The 22,549-nt window shown below is 41.9% G+C and overlaps 1 pseudogene; it reads right to left on the bottom strand.

Annotated features, from left to right (window-relative positions):
- Positions 1-2,501: 2,501 nt before the first annotated feature.
- LOC118580296 lies at positions 2,502-16,812 on the bottom strand (annotated as a pseudogene).
- Between the last annotated feature and the right edge of the window lie 5,737 nt (positions 16,813-22,549).

Genomic DNA, 22,549 nt, shown 5'->3' with positions numbered 1-22,549 from the left:
GATACTGTTTATCTAACAATGCTTCATTAAAATACAGACTAATCAAATTAATACAATTATTCAAAGATTAATGTTCTAAATTAAACTATACTGTTTTGATAACTCATAATCATATTAGACACACTTAACCACATCATGTCATGCTAACTAATGATAGATTTTTATATTACTCCTCTGCCTTACTATAGATCAAAGGTATTCTGAGACCATATGCAACTGCACCTATAGGGTATTTACACTAGTTCTCAGCTTACTATCAATATAGATAATTGATTACTAATTATAAATATAAACTATTGATTCATTATAAATGTTGGTCATTGATGAAAATGTTGATTACATGTCTATAAAATATTGATTCTTATTACTTTCAATATCATTTCAATATTACAGAGGAGAACTAGAAAGAATTAGAACTTAGAAGGAATTAGAACAAGGAAGAATTAGGGCAGTAAAGAAAATTAGAGCTGAAGAAGAATAAAGAGCATGACCTGAACAGATCGTGTGTGAAGTTATTATAGAAATCTTTCTATCCTCACTCTTGAGAAGTCTTCTCTGAGTTACTCTGGGTAGTGGCTTGGGAGCTGGATTCAAAGGAGGCTAAAATCAACATGGCCTCAGGCAGCAATAAGAACCACAGACACCTACATGGGCCCCAGTGGCAGGATGGACCACAGATATTGACATAAACTCAATCTGCAGCATAGATCACAGACATCAACAAGGCCTTCAGCAGCAGCATGAACTATGAATATCAACATTGCCTCAGACAGCTGTCAAGGTCATATGGACCAAGAATATCAACATAGTCTAAGGCTGAATCATGGACCAGGGACATTAACATGGCCTCTATTGGCAACATAGACCACAGACATCAAACAAGGCCTCTGATGGTAGCTCGGAACAGGGGCATCAACATGGGCTCCAACAGCAACATAGACTGTGGGCATCAACAAAGGCCTCCAGCAGCAGCACAAATCACTAACACCAGCATGGCCCCCAATAGCATCATGAACAAGGAATGCCAACTCGGCCTGATGCCAACTGTGGCAGCACAGTACATAGACCAAACCATGAATACCAACATGGCCTCCAGTGGTAGCACAGACCACAGAGGCCAACAGGGCCCCTACTGGTAACAGGAACCATGCTAATCAACATGGTCCCCAGCAGAATCTGAGACTGTGGATAGGAGCATGGCCTCAGGGGGCAGCACAGGCTAGAACATCACCACAGCCCCAGGCAAGAGCACAGACCAGGGACATCCATATGGTCCCCAGTGACAACATGCTCCATGGGTATCAACATAGCCTGCAGCAGCAGACAGAACCATGACACCCCCAAAGCCCCAGCTGGTATCTGGTGGCAGCACACACTGTGGAGATTTTTTGAGAAGGCTCAATCCAGAAAATGAACCATTCTCCATCTTGAACATCCCACTGTTGCTCAGAGTCAGGGTGGTCATGAGGCTGGGTAGTGCATTAGGGGGCAGAGGTAGCAAGAGATCCAGGCTGCTGCTTACCACCCTGCCAGTGCTATGTTTTTTGAGGAGGCCCAATCAAGAAAAAGAACTGTTTTCCATCACAGACATCCTGATGTTGCTCAGAGCCAGGGTGATGGTCGACTATCACTGAGACTGGTCTGGGATATCCTGTTGTTGCCCAGAAGCAGGGAGATCTTTCAGTTGGGCAGGGTATCTGAGGCAGCACCCACTAGAGCTCCAGGCCTCTGCACATCTCTCTGTCCTCAGTGAAGGCCTTCTTGCTGACTCAGTAGGTATGACCATTGTACCTGTGTCCCAAGGGCAGATCCACAGCAGTGGTGTCTCCCATTGGAACCAAGAACCCACCCTATGAACCACCATCTAGAATCAATCTTCAAACATTTTTAAAGGGTTCTGATAACAGAAATTACAAACATGCCAGGGCACATTTACCAGAGATACAACCATTCTCTTCCCTGATTTTCTAACAGCAGGACACTACTGTGGCTCCTGCTTGGGTTGCTGAGGCTGTGTCTTTGGTGTGTGAGGCTCCTCCTTGGTGGCTGCAGACCAGTGATGTGGCCTGGTGCAGGATACCCAGAGCTGTGGGGGAAGGGTGCAGGAGGATGCCTCCCCCTCTAACACTCTACAGGAGTCATGAGTGCTGCAGCCATCTTGGCTCAATCCTGTCTTCCCTTCATTTGTTTAAGTTCTCAGTCACTCAAAGAAAGAACTAATGGAAAAAATTTCATATCTGGTCATAAAAGTGGAGGTCACTAATGCTGACGGAATTGTAATTCACATTTACAATATGAGTACCAACTCATACCAAAGCACTGAATTTAATTTAGAATCTCTCATAGACTCCCAAACACCCATAAGTATAGTTGGCTATGATAGTTTTGATCTTGAATATCACCACAGATTATGAATTGATTTTGATAATTTTAAGATAAAGAAATGAGTGAGTGACTATAGATAACATGTTACAGGACTCTCATGATTGCTTTGACACAAGCTATGAAACTTCTGGGCAATATAAAGTTTAGCTCTTGGGCTTGCTACAAATCCACTTCCTAGGCATGTGGTCCCTGCCACTGCTGATCCCTCTGTCACTCAGGTAGGCACATTCTCCTTCTCCTCGGATGGAAACCCTAAAACAAAAAACAAACAAAATGTCTGCAGAGTCTGCCACGGCATTCACTCCTGCAATGATAGCTCACTCTTCTCCACTGCTTATTTATAACATGGATCACACAAAGGCAGAGTCCAGGAGGAATCACCAGCATGAGATTTACACCTAGTGACTTTTACATTCTCCAGGTTCAATTTGATGACCACACCTTTGTCATTTGTCCATGTTGAACCCTGTACTGTGTGTACAAAGCATTTGATTGGTTCTTGCTGCCATGTTCAAATGAACTTCAGCTGTGGTAGCATCACAAGGGTGGTTTTCAATTCTATCTTGTAATATTTTTCGCATGTATAAAAGTGGGAGAAAATGCAATACTTAGCAAATTGCTGAAAGTTCTTTAATCATGAACATGAATGGGACTGTGTTTCACCATTCCAGTGAAACAGGTCTGTTCAAAACGGCTATGCTCACATCCAGGAGCTTTCTGGAGTGCTCTTTGATGATGAGAATCTAGAGGAGACTCCCAAAGCCCCTGGAGGCTCTGCTTCTGTGACAGATGCAGCTGTGCAAACAGCTGTCTGACACGTCATACCCCAGCAGTTCTGCAGTAGCTTCCTGGGGTTTCAGAGCCCTCACTGCCCATCAGCAGTTCTGTCTACATCCCACGAGGGCAGTTATCAGCAAGGAAAGATTTTCAAGTGCCACAGCACAAAACATCTACCCCAGGTGCCAACACCATGCTAAAGATGTGGAGTAAAACAACACTAAGGAAATCCAATGGATTAAAATTTGTCTGGATGTGGAGTTCACTGGGGAATTGGCTGATACATGTACCACCAACCTACACCCCAGGGCACACCTCCAGTCTAAAGGTTTATGTTTCCAGTACAACTGGCTCCACATGACACTGCCTTTCATCTCTCATAGCCACAACTCACACACATCACAACACAAGAGGTCTGAAAGCATACATGCTCTTATTATATTCAGTGTTGTCTGTCCACCTCCACGAGTGCTTTGATGACTTCCTGTGCAGGCCAATCCAGTAGGCAGAATCATTCATGTGTCTCTTTAGGAAATCCTGTCATAAAACACAGAAAGCAAACACATGTGTCTCTCAGCTTCAGATGACCATGGAGTCTCTGCCCTACAGCTTCCTCTCAGGATGGCAGCAGGTTTGAATTCAGGATAATCAACTAAATAAACCTCAGTTCTCAGTAGATGCATTTTACTGCTATAATCCATAGTACACTGACAACCACCTGCCCTTCTGCGGCTGAGCAAGTCCCTTGTTAAGCCTGTATTCACAATTATTAATAGTTGTCACCTTGAAATGCAATACCTGCCAGCTTGGACAAAGACTTACATGACCACCATGTCTCTCAGTCAAACACATGTCTGGCCACGGAGGTTGACTATTAGCACTACAGGAGAGAATACCTTTGGAATGTCTCAGGGCTACAGCCAGATGTGTCACCATCACAAATGGACCATACTAACATGTGCCCCATGTCCCTCAAAGCCTAGGGTGGGAACCTTCCTCATGCCTCAGCTTTAAGCTCTCTATCTCAAGGCAATATAAATTCAACAGAACAAACAACAAACCAATTCCTGATCCTTTCTTACCAGCTCCTCCCGGCTGCCAAATTTAGCTAGTTGGGCATTTAGCTTCTTGCAGGAGGTCTGGCTGGAATGCCAGTTACTTGTGACTTCAGAAAAATAAAAACATTTACTTCCAAATCCAATCCAGTCTCTCGGGCAATTGGCATGGCCAGCTTCAGGGTTTGTCATACCTGTTTTTTCCTTTCTCTCTAGAATATACAAAATGCAGTGACATGTCATGAACATTTCCATGAATTGTCTCTTCAGTTAAACACCAATCTCAGTTGAGGTGTGTGTTTGGACTACACCTTTCATTACACATCACTAAGAGAATATTCCTAGCATGGAGGTCTCCAATCAAGAGCGTTCATGTGGGACTCTAAGGAAATGTTTTTATTTTCTTCTTTGTATTTACAGTTTGGGAGCAGAATCTCTCTATGTCGTCCTGCCTGGTCCAGATCTCACTCTGTGGACTGTACTTGTAGCTGGAGTTTTCTCCAATCCTGCCCAGCCCCACAGACCCCACAACTGCTTATAAAATAATCACTCAGGAGCTCAATAGTTATACAATAAGGCAGATTCAGATGGAACAAGACGTTAAATGGTTTACAATGTGTGTAAAAATGTACATAGGCTTGGAAGAAAGAGAAAAGGAAATATATGCAGTTATATAAAGAAATAGATGGTTTTTAAAAATAAAGTCTTTAAAGAGACAGTAAAGGTAGTATAAAAAACAAGCCACTTAAAGATGAATATTACAGAGAGTCTGGATTGTGTTGTCTTTGGTATTTTTAACTGCAGAAAAACATTTGATTGTAAAAGCTGTTGAGTTAAGCCAATATGTATATTTTAAAGATACCTTGACTTCAAAATTTGGATGTAAGGACATGTTGCTTTGGAAAGGAGGCTCTGTTTTTGTTTCCACAAAAAGCAAGAGGCTATGGATTTGTTCCAGACTAAGATACATCACGTTTGACCAGCCAAGACCCCCTGAAAGGTCTCCGATGACACCATGGCCCAGATGATCAACATCCAAAACTTTTACAAGGCAACTGGCTCAAAGAATACAGCTTCATGGACTGTTCCATAATCTTAAATTTTTCTTTATGTCCTCATAAGAATATAGCACCCTCATCCAGGAGGAAGTAGTAAGAGAAACTACGCCCAAAATTCCCAAATATACAAAGCTGGCTTTAGGAATGGAATTGGCTTACTCCTTCTTTAAACCCAAGCATATTCCTAAAACAAACAAACAAAGGTTGAGAGATTCTTGTGTCCTATATCAGAAGAGGTCTCTGGTGTGGGACAGAAAAAAATAATAATTTTATTTAAACCAGGTTAATTATAAATACAATATCTTTGTAAAAGGAGAAAGGGGGATATGATATTGATATATATATATATATATATATATATATATATATATGATATAGATATGATGGGATAAAAAAGTAGATTTTTGAATTTACTTTTAAAGAGCAACAACTTGTTTGAAAATGTTTTATATTGCTATGGATTTTACTTTATTGATTCAAATTTAAACAATTTTGTTATGCTGTATTTATTTCTATTCTCATTTGAGGTATTATTTTATGTAACTCATTTAGATTGTAATGGATAATTAAGAAATACAGATTAATAATTAGTCTTCTATGATAGTCAAACTTACACTCCTGTTATTTTCTAGGTATACATAGATATAATTCAATTAGGTAGGTAATCTTCAAACACTTCAAAGACCTACAGAATATGGCATTTAAAATGTTTTAAAAATTTAGAATTTCTGGACAATGAGACATGTCTGCTTCTGGCAGCACCGATTTACTTCAGAGAGGAGGATGGCCATAGAAGACACTTCATATGGAGTTTATCTTCTTCTTAGCAAAATAGCCATTTGGGCAAGAAACTATTCTTGCCTGAACTGCTTAAAAAGATGTTTTGAATGGACATGCATGACCAATAAGAAGGTCACCACTGAACTTTGCTTGGCAAGATGGACCCTCAGGCTCCTGCATCACAGAGGAAAATGCCAGACATTCTACAGGACACAGAGAGAAGTGACTGAGAGACTCTAGACCTGTGGGCTGAAGACAGATGCCCCAACTTTACAAAAGAACATTAGGTAATTGTCCAGGCTGCCAGCTGTCTCAGCCTGCTCTCGCAAGACTCCCGAAAGTTGCTTGCGTCCTTCTCCTGTTTCTCAGATAATATTATATCCTTCTGAGGTCTTTGATGTAGTTGAAGACTAGATAGTTATAATTTCCTTAGTTATAATAAGAAATAAGTTAGATATGAAACCTTAGACTCACAAATATTAGATAGGACATCTTCTTTAATTTTGCCAAATACAAATAGACTAGATATTATAAATAGACTAGATATTGTAACTGTAATTCTTACTTGAGAACTGTTTTGTTATATGTAATTTAAATATGTGAAAGTTAAAAAGTTCCCTTTTGAAAAAAAAAAAAAAGAAGAGGGGAAGTGCTGATAATATCACTCTGCATACTGAATGTGTTGCTCTGCTTGATTGATAAATAAAAGCACTGATTGGCCAGTAGCCAGGCAGGAAGGATAGGATAGGTGGGACAAACAGAGGAGAGAATTCTGGGAAGTAGAAAGCTAAGTGAGGAGACACTAGCCTGCCATCCAGGGAGCAACATGTGAAAGCAACAAGTAAAGCCACAGAACACATGGCAACATATAGATTAACAGAAATGGGCTGAGTTTAAGGGTAAAGAGCTAGACAATGGTAGGCCTGAGCTAATGGCCAAGCAGCTTAATTAATATGAGCTTCTGAGTGATTATTTTATAAGTGGGTTGTGGGACTGTGGGGGCTTGGTGGGACCTGGAGAGAAACTCTGCAGCTACAGAACTTGTCTGGATTTTGTAGTATTCTTCCTGGCTGTGCCTCTTAAGTGCAGGGACTAAAGACACCAATACCCTACATAAAATCATAGGTCCTTAAACCACTAGGACTATTCCTGTTTGCTGGAACACTACAGGTACCTTTCCTATAATCCTTCACATTCTCCTTTTGTAATGACAAAATAAGAAAAATTCCTCACTTCTCTGGATTTAACTATGGATAAATGCCAGCATGTAAAACATGACATGGTCAAAATAGGTTTTTGATACCAAAACTTTGATCAAGGATTTCCTGTTATCATATACACACATATTAAATCCATATGAAAATATACTGGCTCTCATTAGAGGCTGTCAGAATGACAATCACCAAGAAATCTCACCACAGATGTCAGAACTCTGGGCAGAAATTGGGACACTTTTTCACTGCTGGAGAAAGTATAAACTTATACATCCAGTATGGAGGCTCTTTTAAAAATTACAAATAGACCTTTTGTGACTAAGCTATGCCACACTCCTGGGCAAATATCAAAAGAACACTACATCATAAGACAGAGAAACTTGCACATCCATGCTTATTAATAGCTCCATATTTACAATAGTAACAAAATGAACGACCTACATGTCCATCAACTGGTTAACAGGTCATGAAAATGAATTACATGTACAAACACAATGTTATTCAGACATAAAGAAAAATGAAACTTGCAAAGTAAAGGACATAGAAAATACAATATTAAATAAGTCACACAAACTCAGAAAAAGACCCCATGCACTCCCCCATATGCTTACCCTAGCCCATACTGTACAGAGTGAACAGCTGTGAGTGTGGGCATAGTGTAACATGGAGAACAAGGAAGAGTAGTGTAAGGTGAAGAGCAAGGACAGGATGCAGCAAAGGGCCCATAAGCCATGAATAGGGTTACAAAGGGCATTATTTTTCTAGTTTCAACTTCGCTGGTGATTGTTCTAGTTTGTGGCTGATAAGTGTATAAAAATGTAAATACAGTGAAAATCTAAAACCATGACCCAAGTTCCTTGACTTCAGAGTGTCTGTTCTAACTGTGTGGAAGTTCAATGAGATACATAGGGTTTGGTACTTGGCAAGTGTTGGAGTGGTTATGTTGATGGAGTTTTGTGATGTGTTCATTTGTGAATCTATTATAGCAAAGTGATGTGTGTGTGTTTGTGTGTGTGTGTGTGTGTGTGCATCTGTAATAAGCCCTGTAAAAAACGCTGAATGCAGCAAGCTTTCAAGGGGCTGCTTAGGAAAATAAAGACATTTTTCTCTCATAACTTCGTCTTTTTCTTCCTTTAACAGAGAAGAATGAATGCATGACTCCTATGAAGGGCTATTGAGCCTAGAAACAAGTGATGTCATAAGAAACATTAAATACTAGAAATCACACACACACACACACACACACACACACACACACACACACTTATTTTTAGTGTAGGACAACATGTTGCAGCTGTTCCCTGTTCTCACGTGCAGTACCATGAGGCTTTAATGAAAGGGACAAACACAGCAGGAAATGAAGGTGACTGTGTCTTCTCTTTATCTGACTCTTTTCACAGCTACACAACAGTTTAGGTTACAATGACTGTCGTCTTGGCAAATGTTTGTCCATGTTTAGACTTGTGTATTATTCATTGACATGGTTAAAGTTGATTTTATAAAACAGTATCATGAATCATCTGCTCTAGCGATGGCAGGAAAGCTATACAAGTTTTATCACATTATTCAGAATAGTCTAACAATGAAAGCTTGGGAATCACATGTTTCTGGAACATTCTATTTAATATTTTCAGACCATGGTCGAAGATGTTAACTGAAACCATGAGTCATGGTTGGGGTAGGGGTGCTGTACCTTCCCCAACCATATTACTCTTCACTCCCCTCATTTCCTGAGGCTGCTCCTTTGGGTTTTCCTTTCCTTGTTCTCTGCTTTGAATTGGTCTCCCAGGTGAAGATATGTCTCCTGCATCTCTCTAGAGGTTGCTGAACGCCATCTTCCCAGGGATGCTGAGCCTGGCCTCCTGTGCATACCACAGCCTGTGCTGATCCTTCACTGCATCTTCCTGCTAGACCGGAAGTTCCCAGAGAACAGGAATTTCCAATGTGTTTTCTCTCCAGCCCTTCCCACAGTGCCTGGCTCACAGTGGTCAGTAAGTGTAAGTGACAGTGTGAATGTGGACAGAATGCTGCAGAATCTGGAGATGAGTCACTCACCTGACAATGAGAAAGCAACCAAAAGTGCAACTACAGCCACAGTGAGGATGGTGATCACTCCATAGCGGCAGCGAAACTTAACACGAGACACATGGGAGGTGATTGTGAGATATTTTTCTTGGAGCTTTTTACCTGTAAAATATGAATATAAGAATGCCAATATCTTAAGAAAAGTGTAAGAAACTTACCACAAAGAGCCAATGTACAACTGCCCACAAGTACCTAAAAGGATCCTGTAAACCCCTTTCAGAGAAGGTCCTGGACCATAAAGGATGCCATGGTGGAAAGAAGTCTAGAGAGGATGGAAACAGAACTTTGGCCAGGGTCTTCCAGATCCTGAACTAAGGGTGAATCATCAAAGAACAAGAAACAAAAGGAGTGAGGAACAGTGAGAAGTAACAACAGTCAGCTGGATTTCTCTCCATAACGTGTTCTGGTTAGAAGGAGTAACAGACACATTAGGGGGATCAGGGTAATTAGACCTATGAACAAACTAAGAAAAGAGGAAAAATAGAAATACTCAATAAACACACCAAAAGTGTATGAAAATTAGGAATCAGAGGAACTTCCTCACACTACAAAAGGTATCCATTAAAAACAAAACAATAAATCCAACTGCAGTCTGCTTCATTCTCAAAGGTACAGTTATAAAGGCTTTCCCAGTAATCAGGAGCAGGAGCAGGACATCTGCTCACTACTCCAGGATGACTTTTCACAGGAGGGCCTCACCAGGGCAAAGAAATAGGGTAATGTGGCTGGAGAATGCTCAGCAGTTAAGACCATTGGCTTCTCTTCCAGAGGACACAGGTTCATTCCTAGCACCTACAAGGTAGCTTTCAATCATGCCAAACTCCAGTTCCAGGAGACCCATTGCCCTCTTCTGGTCTATACAGTAACCAGGACACATGTGTGGATAAAACAGCCATATACATAAAAATAAGTATCTTTTCTTTCTTTCTTTCTTTCTTTTTTTCTTTCTTTCTTTCTTTCTTTCTTTCTTTCTTTCTTTTCTTTTTTTTTTTTTTTTTTTTTTGTTGTTGTTGTTTTTCAAGACAGGGTTTCCCTGTGTAGCTTTGCGCCTTTCCTGGAACTCACTTGGTAGCCCAGGCTGGCCTCGAACTCACAGATTCGCCTGGCTCTGCCTCCCGACTGCTGGGATTAAAAGTGTGTGCCACCACCGTCCAGCTTAAAATACATTTATTAAAGAAAGAAAGAGGGGTTGGGGATTTAGCTCAGTGGTAGAATGCTTGCCTAGGAAGCGCAAGGCCCTGGGTTCGATCCTCAGCTCAAAAGAAGAAAGAAAGAAAGAAAAGAAAGAAAGAAAGAAAGAAAGAAAGAAAAGAAAGAAAGAAAGAAAGAAAGAAAGAAAGAAAGTTTACACTTCTTGAGAACAGATGAAAGTGTATCTCTTCACAGATGACATGGTTTTAGCTGCATAAAAATTCTAACAAATCTACAAAAGACTACTGGATGTAAAAAATTAGTTTACAAAGCTGCAGGACACAATGTCAGCATGGCAAAGGAAGTTAACATAAGACCGCACCATTTACAGTAACGCCAAAAACTATAAAATTATAAATCTAAAAAAAGTTCATAATCAGCATAACAAAAACTACGTGTATAATTATGAAGAAATCAGAACAGGGTTGGAGAGTTATTTCAGTGGTTAAGAGAACTTCTTACTCTTGCAGAGACATGGGTTTGATTCCAGCACCCACATAGTAGCTTACAACCATCTATAATTCCAGTTTCAGAAACCTGACATCTTTCCTGACCTTGGTGGGCACAGAGATGCATGTAATGCATAGATATTTATGCAGGTAAAACACTTATATGTATAAAATTTTTTGAATTAAAAAAAGAAATCAAGGCAGATATAAACACATAAATGTTGTGGGATATTTGTTCACACAGACACTCCAAGAATGCCAATAAAGTGTAACATTGAATCATGGGCAGAGCTAGTGACTAGCTGACCAGAATTAGCCATGGAATTTTTGTAGGACCCAAGATACATAAAGAAAGAGAGACACACACACAAAAAGTAGTAGGGAGAGGCTAAGAAAGATTCCCAGGCCATTTTGGATTGGGGAAGGCAAGAGACAGGAGGTCATTGGTTGCTTCTCCACTTCCTCTCTGATCAATCAGGCATTTATCCCATTACTTGACTTCTAAGTTTTATTCAATAAAAAAATATAAGTAAATGCTTCACATAATAAACTGGAACACTCAATATTGCTCATATGTCAACAATTTCCTTGCAAGTTTATGTATGTAACAGTTTCACTACCTGTGGAATGATTGCCTTCAGAAAAAGTTAATTTCAGAGCACCAGATTATATGAAAGGTACTATGAAAACTAAAAGAAACTAGAATGGTCCAAAATGATTCTGAAAAAGAAGAGTCGAATTCAGATCATTCTGCCTAATCTCTTGACTTACAAGAACAGGAATAAATAAATAGTACCACAACCTGGTGCTAGGAAAAGAGTAGACACTAGAACAATACAACAGAAAAAAAGACTCCAGAAGTTACATCAAACACGTTTGGTAAACAGATATTTAGCAGAGATGTATAGTTTACAAACTGGGAAAAAGTGGCATCTCTCCAGTATATGCTACTGAAATAACCTGGTATCTGTCTGCTAAAAACAAGATGCAATGTGGACTGTAGACCCAAGCACAAAGCTTAATATTGTAAAGTCATTTAATTCCTTAAAAAGTGAGGGGAATGTCCGTGAACTTGTCTTGGGTAAAAGTCATCTTAGATTCAAGAGAAAATTCACTGTCTATATACCAGGAGACTGATGAATAAGATGTTGATGTGACTCTAACGCCTTTCTTTTAGAAAAGAAAAATTGTGCAACCACTATAAAGCTGTGCAGGAACTATACAATATGCTGATGTGCCCCCATCCTACCCATATATCCCCATACTGAAAGGAAAGCCAGCATTTAAGTTTTAGAAAAAAAGAAAAAGAAACTTTCATGTGTATATATGTAGCAGCTTTAAGGATCACTGTTAAAAAAAAAAAAAAAAGAAAGAAAAGAAAGAAAGAAACTCAACATTTGCAATCATTCAAATGTCCCCAAGCTGATGGCAAGTTAACCAAACCCTCTCAACAGAAGAACCAAGTTGGACCAAAGCCTGCACTTGCCTATTTCTCATACCACTTTACCAGGCCAAATGTCCCAAGGCTTCTGACTCTAAAGTCCATAAACTAAACTTATCAGCAAGCTTAAAGGCAGGGAGCTACAGGAAACTGTCTCCTTTCTGCCTATTTGAAAAGAAACCCAAACTGCCACAACTCACTTCCTTCTCTCACCTCTCCACAAGTTTCCTGCCAACTTTTCTTAAGTTCTTGGTTTAACATTTGATTATGTGGTGCTTATGTACTTCTGAATTCAGAGCACTGGTCCTGTGCCAGTGGTGCTGTGGATAGTGTCTTAGAATCTGGCCAGCGGTGTGTCTGACACACTATTGATAGACACTGCATTGTCTGAAGAGCAATGCTGCATCAACATGTAAGAAGGCAAATGTGAAGTCTCTGCTTCAAGAATCCATTTTGTGACATTCTGGAACATTAAGTGTGTAAGGGCTGGGGACAGAGATAGAGTGTCTGAAACAGGGAATGGGGAAGCTGGAGTGTGGTAGGGACAGGGGTCTATATATCCTTTGTAAACTATTGTTTTAGATTTATTTTATGTGTATGAGTGTTTTTTCTGCATATGTGTACTACATGCATGCCTAGTGTTGAGGGTTCTGAGAAGTGTGTTAAATCCCTGGAATTGGAATTGGAGGTGAGTGTGAGGCACCATATAGATGCTGGGAATCAAACCCAGTCCCCTGTAAGAGCAATCAATGCACTTAATGGTTGAGTCAACTCTCCAGCCCCTATATGTCTTGATGAAGAATGCATGATTATATGTTTTCAAAAGTGATGAAGATGTACATCAAGTGAATTAATTTTAATGAATGCAAATTATACTTTTTACAAAGTTTCCACTGACTTTAACCATTGTCTTTTGCTCGGTTTCACACATCTAAAATACCAGGAAGCCTCTCCATTAATAATGAGGAGAAGGATATGTAGGATTGGAAGGCTTTAAGCACCAAACTGTGGCCTTTGGATTTTGTCCACACAAAACTCTCGACCTTCATTCTTCCCAGTTATAAAGATATAGAAAGTAGCAGAATAATTCTCACCTGCTCATTTCCAGCTCCAGCACTTCTCAGCATGTGAGCAATCTAGGTTCCCTGGGTTCTATTCCTCATAGCTCCTCACACTCCCTATAGAAAGTAAATCTTGGGAGATTTCTGAACTTTTCCATATTTTGAATACATAGACTTCCTTACCATTTCCAGTTTTACAACATACTTTAAAAAAAATCTTTCCAAATCCAAGAAAATAATATAAACTCCTGTCTGGTTTTAGCTAGTTCTCTCAAACTAAGAAGCAGTGTTAGGCTTCAATGCCTGACTGATTTCTCTCAACATGTCACCCAGGTCCACCCATGTTTTCAATAAAGAGGACATCCTCTCTTATTGGTGTGTAGTATTCCATTGTTTATGGGAGTTGATAAGTTTTGGATCCCTGTTATTGGATATCCTCCGCCACTGATGCAATAAGTCAATCAAGTTGAATTAATAAATCCAGGTTTAATAGAGCAGAGCAAAGCATCTCACTTCTGGCTCTTGGGTAGCCTGTTGGTACGATCTTGAGCATCTCCAGGAGGGACTGACTCTTGGTGGGCTTTCTGAGGGGGCGGGGTCTGGAAAGGGAAGAGTAGACTAGGACCAAAGCATGGAATGCTCCACCACCCCCCAGCTGGATATTCCCCAACAGGAGTATGTATCACAATTTTCCCCAGGTATTCACTGATAGATGCAGATGTGTTCCATTATCTAGCTATTGTGAACAATGCTACAATACACAATCAAGTAAAAATATCTCTTGGGGGAGGTAGAGAGGAAGTAGACAACGTTTACTACAAAAAGGTATCAGGCCTGGTGTTTAAAGGCACAGTAGAATGAGTACAGTTTACAATAACATACAGTGTTTCTAAAAATAGCTGAGAGGGTTTCAATATATTCACCATAATGAAACAAGGAATGTGTGTTCATTTTAATGTGCCAATCAAAAAACTCATCCTACTCTGTTGGAATTCCTGGCCACCCCTGATCTATATGACTGCACATGTGCAGTTCAGTAGCCAAGCAAGGGGCCTTACATCCTATGTTAATCTGTGCAGTGCCTTTTCACACAATACACACATGCGTGGTGTAGCTCTGTAATCCCATATTAGCATGTGCAGGGGAATCCATAAGAAACAGGACACAGAGCCCTCCCCGCTTCTTCCTTCTCTCTCTCTCCACGTGTCTCTTCCACAGGCCTGGTCACCCTATCCTCTGTCCCTCCCCTCTCCCTTCTAATAAAACTCAGCTCTGATAGAGGATTTTGTTGTGATTCATGATGTTTCCTTGCAGAGTAAAAGCACCTCCTTAAAACCAACACTCGGCCCTGAGCTATTAGAACTGGTTCACCAACAGGGCCCCACTGGCAGGAGAAAAGGCTTGCCAGGTTTTGTTTTAAGCCACCCTAGGCTTTGTCTCAGGCATGGAAGGTGATGAAGAAGGCCGCCATCTTGGGAGTTCACCATCTGTATTGCGTAGTCTCGGGCTCTCTTATGGCCTTCACAGCATTTATCTAACCCCTAATCCCTCAGAAGTACTTGCTTACCTGAGAAACAGTAGTATTATTCATGAGCTATCTCTTTTGGCATTACTCAAAGGAGGTGAAACCGTTACAGAGGCTGCAGTGTGTTCCAGACAGCTAGGTCCGAAGACAGCAGAGGAGAAGGTGCAAGTGTTATACAGATGGGATGGATTTGAGAGAGCTGCATCCACAGACAGCAGCTATGGCAACTTTCACCTAAGTCAGTTTAAGGACGCTGCCCACTGCTGCTACAACTTGGCTGCTGTTTACAACCCACAGAAAACTCTGAAGAAGGAAGGAAATCTTTACTTTTGTAAGTTTTCCAACACAGTAAAGGCTCTGACTTAACAGGAGGAGTATGTGACTTGCCTGCACCTGGAAGACCTAGCCACAACTCAAAGTCAGGGGCAGCACATAGACACCAACACCTGTGGCTCTCTCATAAGCAGAGTGAGTTCTTCAGTCTATTTAAGGGTCCTGGGTAGGTGTGGAGGAGGGGCACTTTAGGTGTGCACTGGATGGCCAGGATAGGGCCCAGGGATTCAAGGGAGGCCTGCTTAGATTGCCTTCCTCTTCAGTTGGTCCCCCATCTCCCAGACCTATTTCTCATCACCACAACAGGGGGCCTGTCCACCTAGAGGAACTTGGCCTGGTCTCCTGAGGCTGCCACTAGACCCCTGAGTTAACAGTAATTGTGAACACTGTTTTTCAAGAACTATTCTATTCCTAAATAAAAATATAAAAGTGGGGGTGGAGCCATGGCTCAGAGGTGAAGAGCACTTGCTGCCCCTGGAGAGAGAGAACTCAGTACATTTCCAGCACCCATAGGGTGACTCACAAAATTTGTCTAAGTCCAGTTCCAGGGGATTCAACACCTTCTTCTGACCTCTGTGAGCACCAGGCATGCATGTGGTGCACTCATAGGGCAGGAAAAACTCCCATACACATAACATAAAATAAAACTTTAAAAAATTAACGGGGAATGGATTTAAAGAATGAAATATAACTGTTTTTCAAAATGAGAGGATACAGTTTTAAAGTAGAAGTCTCCAATGTCCTTTTCCCATCATTTACCACAAAGAAAAACTACAGATGGATTTGCGGGATTTTGTGGGGATCTCTCATCCCCTCCCTACTGAAGCACCTGGGATACAACAACAGGAACAGAAGGACTGAGATTGTTCCCGGATGCCACAGGATCATTTAAGGCCAGGAATATACTGGTGCCCTAAGGAAGGGGGAGAATTTCTGACAGCCAGGAAGTCTGGGGAAAGGAGCAAGGGGAGACTGGAGGGTATGGGCTGTGGGAGTCCGGAATGGAGGTGGAGGGGAAGTTTGGAAGAGGGGCACTTCAGGAGTGCACTGGATAGAGCGATGTGCCTGAGCATGTCAAGGTCCTCCAACCAATCCTCTAGAAATCCGGATGCCTACTTTGCTTCACAAACTCAGAAAGGCTGATTATCTCTCTCCCTGAGGTAGCAGGGATCTCAGAATCAAGTATGAATGCAGTGCTGGGCAGCTGCAAGTGTCTCTAAGACCACGGGAAATGTGATCTGATGGGCGGCTATTTCAGTCCTAACTCCTACAACACACCGCTACAGTTCTTTTCATTGCTGTGGGCGAGACAAGTGTAAATCCCAGCCTCACAGGCTACTTCCGCCCTCACTCTGGCGGGAAACAGTGGATCGAAAATTCCAGATGCCTGTGAAGAGTGCACTAACAAGGTCGCTGTTGGCTGCTCTTCCCCAAATGTATTTAAGTAACATACGCCATGGCAGAATAATACAGAATTACACCGGTGCTTCCTGCCCACCCTAGAGCTCCGCACCACCCCACCCCAACCAGCCCCCCCACCCCGCCCGCTCCCTGCTGGTACCTATCTCTAGAGACCCCTGTGGAGGCTAACACCAGAGATTCAGCTCCCCTAGCGAAGCTCCCTTAAACTCAGTTCATTAAATACATACGGTTTTCTCCCACTCCAGCTGGCAAAGAGGACTCTGCAGTTAACTTTATCAAGGAGGCTTTACAGCTCATATCTTCTTCCTTGTAAAGCAAATATGGAATGAATGAGGTTTGTGGAGGGCGGTTTTCAAACCACCTGACTTGGAGTCTCTGCCCAGCTTCCCAGTGATTTGTTGCCTGATTAATCAATCCTGAATATATCCGCCCTATTGGCACGTAAAACCTGCTTTTGGGAGAAACAAATCTGGAGAGGGATTGTGACAGGAAATTTGCTGTACCATAAAAGGAAATGACAAAAAAAAAAAGAAGAAGAAGAAAAGAAAAAAGAAAAGAAAGAAACAAACAAACTGAGCTAAGAAATGTTTTAGAATTTGACCCTGAAAAATGCTTATTAATTACAGCAACTTCACACACTTTACTCTTCTGCCAAGGTAGGATGACAGGGGGTGTCTCACTGTCCTGCTGAAATCAACCTAAAAACAAAACAACTACAAAACAGGGAGATGTAATTGCCATCTCTTTTAAGCCTTGTGGAAATAGAAGTTTCTGGAAAGAAACAGCAACTTCCACAGAACCTTCTACACCCCTGAGTGATTAACACTTAGTCACCCTAGAGGGTTTGAAAATCTGTGAGTTCAGAGCCATCTTTAAAAAAAAAAAAAAAAAAAAATCCTGATCAACCTGTTCTACAGAATGAGATGCAGGACAGGCAACAAAACTACATGAGGAAACCCTGTCTTGAAGAAAAGAGAAAAAAAAAAATATTTTACCTTATGCATATTAGTGTTTTCCCTTGCCTATGTGTTTGTGCATCTGGTACTCATGGAGGTCAAAGAGGGCATCAGATCTCCTGGAACTGACTAAACCACCTCTCCAGCCCTCCATCTTTAGCCCTCTCAATACCTATTTGTTGCTCTTCACTGTCCCTGACCTTTATGACCATCAGGTAACTCAGAAGACTAGCTTTCCTTAGAATGTATTAACAGACAGCTCCCACAAACCCAAGGGCTAAGAGCATCATCAGGTACCATCTGACCCCTGTAACAAGGTCCCCCACTTTGCTGTAACCCCCTCTCTGATGTTTCTACCAATGTGCTTGAAGGGTCGTTATGTATGCCCTCCTTTGTTCTGTGACTATAAAAACTCCACTACCACCTTGGAACACGGAATTTGGGGTAATGTAAATCTTGTTCCTGGGCCATAGGCACTCATTTTGTTTCTATAATAAAATCTTAACCCCTTTGAGGTGATAGTTGTGATGCATACCATGACTCTCTGGGAACAGGATAGTGGAGCATATTGTCTCTGTAGGAAAAGTGAGAAAGAGAAGAAGTAGACTAGATACCAGCTAGGGGACCAATCTTTCCATGACATGAAGGTTGAGCACATTTGGGGAACCTGGAGGGCATACATGTTTGTGTGTTTGTGTGTGTGTGTGTGTGTGTGTGTGTGTGTGTGTGTGTGTGTGTAGCAGAAAATTGCAGCTGTGTTTGTGGTCTGATTGGGAGCAGGTGAGTTGTTTTTACTATTGTGTCTGCAGGTGCAGCTGAACAGTCACTCTGGGGCTAAGCAATCCCTTATGGATGGGGCTAAAGCCTAACACATCCTGACTCACTTCTTCATGACCTGAGGCTCTTACTCAAAATATCCCAACTCTGGTAAGGTGAAAGAGAAAATGGTGGAGAGGAGTCATCCTTTGGAGAGGCTGCTGGTGGGTCCCAAAGATGGGGTGAGCATGTTGAGGATGATGCCTGGTAAGATCCTAGTTTGGACATGGAAAGCACATAGTCTTTGTTGAAGCAAATTGGTGAGACAGCTAAAACAGCATAGACCAAAAGGTAAAGTTGGCATAATTATAATGATTGGGCCTCCCAAGGGGCCAATCCAAGTCCCCAGGCAGAAGGGTCTTTCCATAAAGTATTGTCTGCCTTTCTCTGTGTTTGACTCTTTCTAGTAATCGCCTAGCATTTCCCCTTACTAGGCAGGGTTGATTTGCATCAAGGCAGCATTCCTTGCCTACAAAGGCTAGCCTTTTATAGAAATAGCCTGTCAATGGAGGTGACAGGTGAGCAACTTCAGAGATAGAAGATCAGAGCCTGATTAGAATAGGGAATGTAGGTGAATCAGGATATAAACCATCAGATGGGGTGCTGGTTGTGGGGAAGGAGTGTGTTTGCTTACTGAGCGCAGAATAAAGGAGCCAGAAAAGGCAGAGAGAGGCAAGCCAGACCTTCACACAGGACCATGTTTATATTGGTGGAAACATAGTGAGGGGTCATCTCAGATCTAACTCACATGGATGGATGGGCATATATCCCATGCCATGTTGGTGTATGAGCAAATGTCCACTCTATGAGGGTGGACAAGAGGAAATTCCCACTGGAAGAAACTGGCTTCAAACTTTTTGGAGGCACACATGACTTCCATAGAACAGAAGCTGAGACTTGCAGTAGGAAACTATCCAAATGCCTTGTGTGTGGACAGCTGTGAGGAAGGAGTGTCTTGAGTGTACAATGTAAGCACTGGAGATGGTGTTTTTGTTGTTAGAGCAGAGTTAAGATAAGACAGGACAGTCTGTTGGGCCATTTGGTCAGCCTGGATTTTTGAGAAGAGAACTGAATCATTTGTCTTTTTGATGTCCCCTGCAGTGGGGAATGGCTGATTGGGAAAGGGAACTGCTTCATTTTGATATCCAAAGGGAGTTCATAATTGATGTTTCCTTTTGGTTAGGAAACCCCTTTCTCTGCAGAGCAAGGTGTTGCATGGACTATGCTGTAGATGTATTTGAAACCAGTGTGTGTACTGTCTATAAGGCAAGAAGAAAAGCAAGTGTGAGAGCCCAGGTAAGGACAATTATTTCTGCCCTTGTGAAGTTGTGTGAGGGGGTAGGGATTTGTCCTCTACTAAGTGTGGGCTTGGGGGAGCAGTGGGGTTCTGCCAGCGCCCATGTCAGAGGAGCTACAGTCAACAAGGGAACTTATGGAGTTCAGTTCACCTAATAGCAAAGCTAAACCCTGGAGGGACAAAGCCCTGGGAGGAGGAGGCAGGGAAGGGAGACAGAGATTGTTCCCAGAATGCCCCTTGCTTCTACAGTGCTTCCTCCTGCCTGCTGCTGCCATGTGCCTGCTGCATTTGGCATGATGTGATTAAACCCCACTCCTCACTGGGCATTTAATTGGGCTTTCTGGGTTAGCCTAAAACATATAGATAGTTAAGACAGTAAAGATGATTAGGAAAGTGGTTTAGGTTATTTGGCCAATTGCTCCAATAAAATATATATATATATATATATATCCTTCATTTTAGACTAAGTGTTACCTTCCTCTTGTTAGATGTGAGAATAGAAGAAGGTAGAAATGACAACAAGGAAGTTTCGGTATTCTAGACCCATGAATTCTGCCTGTGGAAAAACAGGCTGTTGATCAAAGAAAACAAAACTATGTCTCTGTACCCAAGGTTAGACCTGAGTTTCTTAGTCATGTAACTTACAGAATTAATCACAGACCCCAGTATTCACTTTGAAAAAGCCAAGTTGTGGAAGGAAATTACATGACCCGATTGTGTGTAAAGAAAGACAGATGGTTAGCTGATCAGTCCTTTAAAGTTTCTCCGGAGTAAAAACAGGATAGGAATCTGTACACTAAAAGCACAAACAGCTGCCTGCCAGTACAAAAGGAACCGGCTAAAAAACACTTAGCTTACTTAACTATTTGTCAATCAGTAATAAAAGAATCAGTGCTTTGGAGTGAAGATGTTATGGTGGGAATATTAATACAAACAAAAATGTTTAACAACGTGTGGGCTTCTAAGAAAAACAGGTAACTTGTGATCATAATGTAATTTCTTCCTATGTAACATTTTAATTTGTTTTTGGAAAAATATGTAACTTATGATTATGAAGTAACTTCTTTCAGAGAAAATTTTGTTATTGGACTGGAGAGATGGCTCAGAGTTGAGAGCACTGGCTGCTCTTCCAGAGGTCCTGAGTTCAATTCCTAGCGACTCCATGGTGGCTCACAACCATCTACAATAGGATCTGATGCCCTCTTCATACATGGGGGCAGGGGAGTTTTGCCTTAGGAGGTGTAACAGGAATAAGAGAAAAATAAAAACAGGAGAAGGAAGAATGAGGAAAGATGTAAAGGGAAACATCCGGGAAGAGGTAACAGGAAAAACATCCGAAAGAAGTAGACAGGAAACAACTGGGAAGAATAAGACAAAGGAAACAGCAGGGAAAGAACAGGACAGGAAGGAAAGAAAACAGAGCAGGAAGAACGACCAACAGAGAGAGAAACAACAGGAGGAATTGAGCTTTGGCCTCATTAAAGTCCCCATGTGTGTGGGTGCATCAGTCCAATAGTTTGCCCATCCAAGTCTCCTCTCCAGTTTTTCTGACCTCCTGGGAGCCTGCTGGGGGCTGGGCCCCTCCACAGCAGGGTGCCCTTGAAGTTCAGCATGTCCTGCTGTGTAAGGGTCTGTTTTAGGCTGTCCCCATCTGTCAGACAATCTGGAGCTTCTTCAGGGGTGATCAAATACATGGGCAAAAGGGTTAGAAGGAAGGTCAAGTATGTCAAAGCAAGAGTGAAGGAGAGCAGAGGATGTGGAGGGTTATGGAGAGGTGGTGTGGAGTTGAGAGCGGCCAAGGCTCCAATATGAGGCTGCGATTTAATATTAGTAAGTCTGGAGAAGCTGTACTCTGGATGGAGGGAGAGTCAGGAAATCTCAGTGGTTGATGAGGCCCTTGAGTGAGTGTAGTGAGGATGTGTAGGGGACTGTTAACTGAGATTTCTTTTGCCTTGTGGATAAGTAGTGCCACTGTGGCCATGGTCTGGGGCAAAGGGGCCAGCCTACGCTGACTACATCTAGATGTTTAGAGAAACGGGCCACTGGATATGTGTCACCTCTCAACTTTTGACAAAGTATTTTGAGGGCTTATCCTTGGTTAGCATGTGAAAAGAGATAGATGGGCTTGTATGGGTCCAGAAAGGATAGTGTAGAATCCAGAGAATAGACTTAAGTATGTTTATGGGGGGAAAGGAGGGATTGAGGGGGAGAGTGACTCCTGTAGGGACCCCTTCATGGCATAATAAAGAGGCTCAGCAGTGGTACTCCATTGTGTATATGTACCACATTTTATTTATCCATTCTTCAGCTGAAGGATATCTAGGTTGTTTCCAGGTTCTGGCTATTACAAATAATGCTGCTATGAACATAGTCGAGCATGTGTTCTTGTGGTATGATTGAACATTTCTTGAGTATAATCCCAAAAGTGTTATAGCTGGGTCTTGAGGGAGGTTGATTCCCAGTTTTCTAAGGAAGCACCATATTGATTTCCAAAGTGGCTGTACATGCTTGCATTCCCACCAACAGTGTAGGAGCCCCAATGGACTTGGACCAGGCCCTCTGGGTAAGTGAGACAGTTGATTAGCTTGAACGATTTAGGAGGCCCCAGGCAGTGGGAATGGGACCTGTCCTCGGCTGGCTTTTTGGAACCTAGGGCCTATGCCGAGACACTTTGCTCAGCCTTGGTGTAGGGAGGAGGGTACTG

Source organism: Onychomys torridus, chromosome 3, assembly GCF_903995425.1.
Source record: "Onychomys torridus chromosome 3, mOncTor1.1, whole genome shotgun sequence".
Taxonomy (NCBI): domain Eukaryota; kingdom Metazoa; phylum Chordata; class Mammalia; order Rodentia; family Cricetidae; genus Onychomys; species Onychomys torridus.
The sequence above is the reverse complement of the archived record's forward strand: the minus strand, read 5'-3'. Positions and strand labels throughout refer to the sequence as shown.